Raw genomic sequence first — 10,208 nt, 5'->3', positions numbered from 1 at the left:
CTGATCCGCTGGCATACAGTGTGAAAGCACTCGTAAATTTGGCAGGAAAAATCGATTTGTTTTGGTTCAGCTTGTGTGTAAAAGAAGTTCAAGCATTTTAAATGTGTATTTATGTTACAGGTACCAGGATTGGTACCAAGTAGGCAGATGATGGTGATTCCGTAGACCGGACACACATGTAGGCGGTTTACACATAAATGACACACAGCTCTTACAGGTCTGGTCATTGCGCCTCGCTCCGCAGAATGAGGAATCGTCACTCGCAACGTTGTGGTCGCAAATTCTTTCTCGGCCGTAAAGCCTGTCTAAAGCAGAACAGCGCCACCCTGCCCCCTGCTGGCTACAGGGTGGAATGTACATTCTGTGTCAAAGCAACAAGAAATGTGTTAATTGTACAGCCAACACAGACGGATGTTGTGCTGTGTCAAGAGTTTAGGAAACTATTAAAAGTATTGAAAACATGTACATAGCGATTGTAAAATACTGTAATAAGCCACTATCCTGATAAACCTAGTAGATTTTACCTGCAGGTAAGAAAAGATAATGTAAGAGGGATATTGCATGATGTGAATATCATTGCATAAACAATATGTGTATCGTCTTTTGATTTTTTTTAATCAAAGTTGGCCATCTTTTAACTCCGTACAACAAACTAAAGATCTATCTTCATTTCATTTGTCATTGTTTGTCATTCCAAAGGAACTTCTTTGCCATTACCTTTATGGATAGAAAAATGTAGAACAGAAGTAGGTGGGGTGAGCGTAATTATGAGCGTAGAATGGAAACATAAATTCTTTTTTTGAAAGGATAGCATGGTGTGAATCATGGCAAGGGCTTTTTATCCCATTCAAAAACAGAGGCGTTTCTTCAACAGTCAGGTGAATGGTATGTAATATATTTGTTACGGTCTGGCGCCTCGACCGCAACAAATGACGGATGACTACGGCAGTTAAGGGTTTTTAAACAGAAAGAGGTTTATTCCAAAACTATAAACCATGCATTTTCAAAAGAAGGAACAAATAACGTTCACAGAAGGCATTCTCGTAGGCCACCATGCCCCAGTCACACCAGGTGTCTTGAGGAAGCATGGCTGCCAATGCATCCGGTTGGGCTTCTCTTAAAGGCTGACCGCACTGGCCAGATGCCTCCCAGGAACCTGCAAGACAGACAGACGAACACAAACGGCAGAGGCCCTTGCGGTCGTCACAGTCCCCCCCCCATAAAGACAGGTTCCCAACCGGAACCTGGACATCTACAGCCCAAAAAACGTGCTTACCTTACAGCATATATATCACCTTCCAACACAGCTGAAAGCAATTATGTGTCACGACCTGGCTCTTTGGGCCATGACAAGATTGGAGTTGCACTGGTTTACGAGGTGTAACATATTCTTTATTTAACACAAGAACAACGAAAAGCCACAACCATTCCAGATGAGATGTGAATGTCAGTATTATCAGTAGTGTAGGATGTGCATGAGGGTAAAGTGTAAATGATGGGTGTTGTCAAGGGCATTCAACCAAAAGGAAACAGGATTCAACAGGCGGCTGCCCTGCCACACCGGACGTCTGCTAGAGAGAGGAGAGACCGACAGAATGAATGGATGAACATGGGGATTTCTAATCGCAGGGCACCTGTCCCAGGTGCCTTCAATCACCAAAATCAAATCTCATTGGAAGGCTGCTGCCTCCACACCATTGGTTGTCACACCTCCCCTCTTAAGACGGGGTCCCAACAGGGATCACCGCAAACTCCAAAAACAACAAAAAAACATACTACCGTAGCACCCTCCACATTGAAACTACGCCCCAGCTCTGCAACCAGGCACCTAAAAGAAGCATTTTAAGAGAGAGACGAGAACAGAGTGAAGGATGACAGGAGTTACATTTTATAATCCAAAACATTAACCCTTACCACTACAATTCAGACCATTTAACCCACAGGGGCACGAGAAAAAGCATCTGCCTTTATATTGTCTCTGCCTTTAATGTGTTTTATGTCTAAATTATGACTTTGCAGAAACAAAGTCCACCGCATCAGACGTTGGTTTGGGCAGTGCAGCGAACTCAAAAATGTCAAAGGGTTATGATCGGTATACACAACTACTGGTTTTCCCCCCGTACCGACATAAACTTCAAAATGCTGCAGCGCCCAAATAAGTGCCAGCGCTTCCTTCTCTATTGTCGAATAGTTTCTCTGATATGAATTAAACTTCTTTGAGAAGTAACACACAGGTTTATCAATTCCCCCCTCCTCCTGCAATAATACTGCCCCTGCGCCCACTTGACTGGCATCTGTCAGGATCTTAAACGGTTCATCCAAACATGGTGCAGACAGGACTGGAGCCAAGCACAGGAGGGCTTTCACATTCTCAAATGCACTTTGACAGAGAGGAGGCCACACAAGTTTCACCTTGCCCTTCAACAGATCAGTTAGTGGCGCAACCACCGTCGAAAAGTTTTTACAAAAGCTCCTATAATAGCCGACCAAGCCAAGGAACCGCATCAACTCCTTTTTCGTACTTGGAGCAGGAAACTGCACCACAGCTCTGATTTTTGCATCAACCGGACGCATATGCCCCTGTCCGACCACTCGCCCAAGATATGTCACCGTCGCCCTGGCAAACTCACACTTTGCCAGATTGACTGTGAGTCGTGCCTCAGCTAATCGACTGAACAAAGCACGGACACGCTGGACATGAGTATCCCACCGGTTACTGAAGATGACTACATCGTCAAGATACACCGCTCAGCCTTCACGAGAAGATAAAGGAACTTGCCAGTACCCTTTCAACAAGTCGAACTTGCTCACAAATTTTGTTGCACCAACCTGGTCTATGCAGTCCTCCATTCGAGGTAATGGGAATGAATCTGACTTAGTGACCTTGTTTACTTTTCGATAGTTAATACAGAATCTAGGAGACGTGTCAAACTTATCAACCAGCAGACAGGGTGACGCCCAACTGGATGACAATGGAATTGCCATGTTGTTGTCCAGCATGTATTTGATCTCAGCTGCCATCACTTTCTGTCTGTGTGGTGCACACCTATAGATTATGCCATCCCAACTACGGACATAGGTCCCTGGACAATGCGTCAGCAACAATATTGTCCTTCCCTTTAATGTGACGTATATCCAAACAGTACGACTGAAGAAGCAGGGGCCATCTTAGAAGTATCGGATTCGGACAGCAAGTTTAAAAACGTCAAAGGGTTGTGGTCTGTATAAACTATTACAGGCACTGAACCTACATACACCTGAAATTGTTTGCAACGACCAAATCAACGCCAAGGCTTTTACTTTTCCTTATATTTTTTACTTGAAGTAAGTACATGAATAGGTATGTAAAGTGGGATGGTCCATAGAAGTAGAGGAGCTAGTTCCTTGTTTATTTTTGAGAAGCAAGATCGCAGACAAATTATAAATACGAGTCATTTGTTCGCTATAACTCTTCTTTCAGTAAGTTCATAATTTGATGAGGAGGAAGTTTAATGCTTTATTGTGGAATTTCATTAAGCACCATCAGACTTACTGCTACCTAAAACTTAGAAGCTCAATGACTCATTATGGGCGAGTTTTAATTTTAGAAAAACTTGAATCCTATTTTGTTCATTCATTGATCGAGAAGTGCTGAATAATTGGGATATAGCAACAAATAATTAAACACTTTATTCTCCCTACATCGTAACTCTGTAACTAACTGGTATGTTCATGAAATCATATGATTAGAATACATTGTCTAGAGGGATTAAAAAAACAAAATAGGGTAGAACCCTAAAGAAGACTTGTATCTTGATAATGCACTGTTTACTTACTTGTCTTTATCAAAACATGACCAGTTCTCTTTGTTTGAAGTAATCTTGGTTGCTAGTTTGCTCAAGCTCTTTCAGTCTTTTAGTGCCAGTTTGTGTTCTAGATTCTACTATTAAGTTAACTGCCAGTGTGCCCTCCTAACTCTGCTAGGTTTTGACCTGATCTAAGTCTGTTTTGCCTTGTTTTCTGAAGCAAATAAGACTTGTATCCTTAAACTCTCATTTTGTCAAAAGACCACATGGTGTTTGTTCACTGATTAGGGTGTCAAGCTATTGGTGCTTTGCATTTTGAGGAGTTTCTGTCGAGGCCAATCGACCTTTTGTCTCCTAAACGACGGGGGAGCGGCCAGCGCAGCCGCAGCCGACTTCCACTAACGAGGGAGTATTTAACTAGAAATCGTAGGAAGCGTTAGCTTCAGCGTTATCTTATCCTCGCAGGACGAAGACGAGCAGAACAAAGACAAAGGAGTCTTTCGTGGCAGTCTTCGGGGCGGCTGAATGCGGCGCCTTCTTCTGCTATTTTTAATAATGTGTTTGACCCCTTCACCCGTGCCTGTTCGAATCTCTTCCCGCAGATACTACAGGCCTCGGGCTAGATCTGCTCTCTATCGTAACCTCTCCTCTCTCTCCTATCCCACCCGCTCCTCACACGTCCAGCACCTCGTCACAGGAGGTCTCTGGAACTGCCAGTCAGCGACTCGCAAGGCTGACTTCATCTCCGGCTTTGCTATCCAGCAGTCACTCGACTTCCTCGCTCTGACCGAGACCTGGATCACACCCGAGAACACATCCACCCCAGCCGCTCTCTCCTCCGCCTTCTCCTTCAGCCACACTCCCAGGCCCACTGGTAGGGGTGGTGGCACAGGTCTACTCATTTCACCCAAATGGAGCTTTTCTCTCTACCCTCTACCACCATCCACCCCATTGTCCTTTGAATTCCATGCTGTAACAATCACTCACCCGGTACAATTAACCATCATTGTCCTCTACCGTCCGCCAGGCTCCTTAGGTCATTTTTTGGAAGAATTGGACATTCTCCTGTCTAATTTCCCCGAAAATGGTCCTCCGGTCATCCTCCTGGGTGACTTCAACATCCAGACAGAGAAGTCATCTGACCTCGTACACCTACTTTCTTCCTTCGCTCTGTCACTCACTCCCTCTCCTCCTACTCACAAAGCCGGCAATCACCTTGACTACATCTTTACTAGAAACTGCTCTACCACTAACCTCTCTGTAACTCCACTTCATGTGTCTGATCACTTCTTCATCTCTTACTCCCTTCCACTCTCTATAACTAACAAACCTCCTTCATTGACTAACTCTATACCGGCTCGTCGCAATATTCGCTCCCTCTCTCCCTCCTCGCTGGCATCCTCTGTTCTATCAGCTCTCCCTTCAACTGACTCCTTCTCACTCTTGCATCCGAACGCTGCTGCAGAGACTCTCCTCTCATCTCTTTCCTCCTCTCTAGACTCTCTCTGCCCTCTTACGACACGACGGACTGGCAAATCCCCTCCGGCTCCGTGGCTGTCTCAACCGGTCCGTGCCATGAGAGCCACCATGCGAGCGTCGGAAAGGAGATGGCGTAAATATAAACGACCTGACGACCTGCTTGAATTTCAATCTCTCCTCTCCTCGTTCTCTGCCTCTATCTCTGCTGCCAAAAGCTCTTTCTACCAGTCCAAAATCGAATCCTCATTCTCTAACCCCAAAAAACTCTTCTCGATCTTCTCCAATCTCCTCGAACCCCCTACCCCTCCTCCCCCCTCCACCCTTCTTCCGGGAGACTTTGTCAACTACTTCACCAAGAAAATAGCTGACATACGCTCCTCCTTCTCAAACCCACCACCTACTTCTCGCGTCCCACCGACCTCACCTCTTTCGCCCTCACTTCCCTCTTTCACCGCCCTCTCTCCTAACCAAATTCTTACCCTAGTAACCTCTGCCCGTCCGACCACCTGCCCTCTTGACCCCATTCCATCACATCTTCTACAATCTATCGCACCTGACCTTCTTCCGTTCCTTACCTTTCTCATCAACAACGCTCTGTTATCTGGCTGTTTTCCCAATTCTCTGAAGGAGGCAAGAGTCAACCCTCTCCTGAAGAAACCCACCCTCAACCCTTCTGAAGAAAACAACTACAGACCGGTCTCTCTTCTTCCCTTCTTGTCCAAAACCCTTGAACGTGCTATCTTTAATCAACTCTCCTCTTATCTCCACTGTAACAACCTCCTTGACCCCCACCAGTCAGGTTTCAAGGCAGGCCACTCTACAGAGACTGCTCTCCTTGCTGTCTCTGAGCAACTCCACACTGCTAGAGCCGCCTCTCTCTCCTCTGTCCTCATCCTTCTGGACCTCTCTGCTGCATTTGACACGGTCAACCACCAGATCCTTATTTCCTCCCTTCAAGAACTTGGTGTCACAGGCTCTGCTCTCTCCCTTCTCTCGTCCTACCTCGATGGCCGCACCTACCGGGTAACCTGGCGAGGATCTGTCTCGGAACCGTGTCCTCTTACTACTGGAGTTCCTCAGGGTTCCGTGCTGGGTCCCCTCCTGTTTTCGCTTTACACCAACTCTCTTGGCGCTGTCATTCGCTCGCATGGCTTCTCCTACCACAGCTATGCCGATGACACCCAACTAATTCTCTCCTTCCCTCGCTCGGACACCCAGGTGGCGGCTCGGATCTCTGCCTGTCTAACTGACATCTCTCAGTGGATGTCCGCCCACCATCTGAAAATCAACCCCGACAAGACTGAACTACTTCTCTTTCCCGGAAAAGATTCGCTTACCCAGGACCTGACAGTCAACTTTGGAAACTCTGTGCTAACGCCCACTTCGACTGCTAAGAACCTCGGCGTCACACTCGACAACCAACTCTCCCTGACTCCCAACATCACTGCGACAACGCGATCCTGTAGATACACGCTCTACAACATCAGGAGAATACGTCCCCTTCTCACTCAGAAGGCAGCGCAGGTACTGATTCAGGCTCTTGTCATCTCCCGCCTGGACTACTGCAACTCCCTCCTGGCAGGTCTCCCTGCCACCGCCATTCGACCTCTGCAGCTCATTCAGAATGCAGCAGCTCGACTGGTCTTCAACCTTCCGAAATTCTCCCACACTACTCCACTCCTCCGCTCTCTTCACTGGCTACCGGTGGCCGCCCGCATCCAGTTCAAAACACTGGTGCTCACGTACCATGCTGTGAATGGATCGGGTCCAGCTTACATCCAGGACATGGTCAAACCCTACATCCCAACCCGCACTCTCCGCTCTGCATCTGCAAAACTACTCGTCCCTCCCTCACTGAGAGCAAAACACTCGACTAGGTCTCGACTCTTCGCTGTCCTTGCGCCGAAATGGTGGAACGCGCTCTCTGAAGACATCAGGACCGCAGAGAGCCTTCACATCTTCCGCCGCAAACTAAAGACACACCTCTTCAGACTCTACCTCGACTAAAGACTAACAAATTGCAGCACTTAAATTGTACTTGTGACGTCACTCATCTATAGCAAATTGTAAATTCGCTTATTTGAGGAAATTGCACTTTCTTGTTTCTTGTTCTCCTGAGTTTGTACCCTATGGTTGAATGCACTTATTGTACGTCGCTTTGGATAAAAGCGTCAGCTAAATGACATGTAATGTAATGTAATGTAATGTAAAAACAGTATACTACAATTGTACGTTCAAAAACAAAAAACATTGTTTTTCTTATAATCACATTCTTATAATATTTTTTAATATTTTATTAAAAATAGTGATTCAAGGCATGCTCCATTACTGCGTCACCACTATTTGTTTTATTTGTAAATCTATAATTACTACTTTGTTCTACCGTCATACTGGAAAAACTTCTTCTAACATTAGCACAGGTGGAATGTACCAGCATTTGACAAGACAACATAAGGGAGTGTTCTGAAAGATTCGCAGCTGGAATTTAAAATGTGCTTTGTTTTTTGTGGCAGTAAAGTAAAAGACGTCAACGATTGACGTCATTGGCCTTTATCCTGTTTCAATATAAAGGCTTTCATCGATGTTGATAGTCACACCAGGTAAACGGTTTGCTATCTCATCTATGTGAACTGGACTGAATTATAAAAATACTGAAATAATTTTCAGAAAGCAGAAAGAGAGGAGGAATTCACAACGTTTTATCTTATAGCTCCTGATTGTGGGTAAGTACATTTTAAAATCCAGTCATAATACTGTCATGAAGTTGATCCATATACACTGATTAGACTGATTTGTTGTGGAAATGGATTGTGAGTTAGGGAGTCAATACAATCGTTTTTTGTGAAGTTTCAGTCAACGCTATGGAAGCAAAAATCAAATATATTAGGAAAGTGAATATTCAAGCAGAAGCTTCAATAATGTTTAACACATGTATCTTAAACCTGTTCATCAATCAATCCATTTTGTGTCGCTTATGCAGGTAACGTTTATTTAATCGGTTATATTGGTTTTCTATCATACTTCGATACTACGCTAGCAAATCAAGATGCACTTATAAACCAAGCGCACACAACCGGGAGTTTTTCGCGCGTCATTGACTTAGGAGGTTGTGTATTGTGCGGCACAATACAAATGCGACCACGTACCATTTTAACTAGCACATTCTCAAAAAGGGCTGTTCTTGTCTTTACTAAAATCAAAATTAGGCCAATCGAAGGGAAGGGTGCTCTTACAAATCACAAGGGAGTGGGGACCGATAACTTATGACCACTGATTTTGGCTAACGTAATAGACTCGCTGTTTTTGCTGATGCTGAATCCTCTTTCATACAATACATTCATTACAAATGTAACTAAGTTAAACTTATGTTTAAACTACACCTGATGAAACTCACTTCACCTTCAGAGGCTCTGGGGCAGCTCAATCTCTCCAGTCGGGTTGCAGGACCAGCGCACCTTCCGCAGCAGACTCGCTGTGTGCTCTGCACGTTTGAATCAGGGACGTAGCATTTGAGGGGGGGGGGGCTAGTAATTAAATTGTTCATTAAATTGCCCCCCCCCCCCCCCCCCCCCCCTTGCTCCCCTGTACATCCGGCCCTGTACCTGTGTACCCAACATTTTTTACCTCATGGACCGTTTTCATGTCAGACAATATTTGGCGTACCGGTCAAGAAGATCGGCGGAATAACGCGGCGGGGGGGATATTCGTTGCTGGCGGACCGACCGACGGGCGGGGGGGGGTGAGGGTAGTATTCGCGTGCTCTCTGTTCGAAACTGCCGTCCGTGAACGTGAAGAAAAACGAGAAAAAACGAGAAAACGCTTGGTGACGCTTGGATCATATGTCAAGAGGGCCGAGCGCACATAATTAGGAGAGAATCTGGTCAATTTTCAAAATAAAACATTTTTCAGAAAAAAAAATATATATTTCTTTCTGTGGTGCGGCCCGGTACCAAATGGCGCACGGACCGGTACCGGTCCGCGGCTCGGTGGTTGGGGATCACTGCATAACTCATTTAAACAATACTACATCACTAAAAATCAAAATGTATTCAATTTACTGCACTGTGTTTACTGTGACTATTTCGCCGACATACGTTAGACCAGCGATTCCCAAAGTGTGGGCTGCGGCCCCCTGGTGGGCCGCGAAGGTACTGCAGGTGGGCCGCGAGAGGTCATTTACAATAAATAAATAACGTTTTTTAATTTTCAATTTTTAAAAGTTTGAAATTAATATAAAAATATTTATGATGTGGCACATTAGTTATGTGAAACATTAGTTGTATGAAGCACAAACAATTTAAACGGACAGATTAATAAAACAATAAGGCTCTCGCTCGAAACGGCTGCTCTTGTCCGCCTGTTGTTGTTCAACAAACGGGGCGCCCTCTTGTAGTATTAAAGTAAATATACCGCATTTGCCGCACTCCATGGCGCACTTAAAAGGCTTTAATTTCAAATTGGGCCGCGGCATTCTTGCGTTTGGGAACCGCTGTGTTATCTGGACTATCTGGTTTATTTTGTAAATGGTTCATTTGAATGAATGCACGTTTTAAGCACTTAGCACTAAGCACTGACAGTCACACCAGGTAAACGGGGGTCGTTGTGGCGCAGGGGTTAGAGAAGGACAAGGACAGCACAAGGTTGGTGGTTCGAGTCCAGGCTGCCCCATGTTCCATGTCGAAGTGTCCCTGAGCAAGACACCTAACCCCTAATTGCTCCCCAGACAAAAATGTGAAAAAAGGCCATGGTTTTAAAGTGTAAGTCGCTTTGGATAAAAGCGGCTGCTAAATGACCTGTAATGTAATGTAAACGTTTTGCTATCTCATCTATGTGAACTGGACTGAATTATAAAAATACTGAAATCATTTTCAGAAAGCAGACCTCATTTTGGGCAAGTACATTTATAAAATCCAGTCACAATAATGTCAACATTGGTCCATTTAC

The 10,208-nt window shown here is 45.1% G+C and overlaps 1 long non-coding RNA gene across 1 annotated transcript; it reads right to left on the bottom strand.

Moving 5' to 3' along the window:
• Nucleotides 1-949: 949 nt before the first annotated feature.
• LOC144410309 (uncharacterized) lies at nucleotides 950-8,779 on the bottom strand. Its single transcript, XR_013468276.1, has 2 exons — nucleotides 8,664-8,779; nucleotides 950-1,828 (listed from the first exon to the last, which is right to left on the bottom strand). It is a non-coding gene; the product is annotated as an uncharacterized LOC144410309 (long non-coding RNA).
• Between the last annotated feature and the right edge of the window lie 1,429 nt (nucleotides 8,780-10,208).

Source organism: Gasterosteus aculeatus, chromosome 7, assembly GCF_964276395.1.
Source record: "Gasterosteus aculeatus chromosome 7, fGasAcu3.hap1.1, whole genome shotgun sequence".
Lineage (NCBI taxonomy): Eukaryota > Metazoa > Chordata > Actinopteri > Perciformes > Gasterosteidae > Gasterosteus > Gasterosteus aculeatus.
This window is presented reverse-complemented; position numbering and strand designations above follow the sequence as displayed.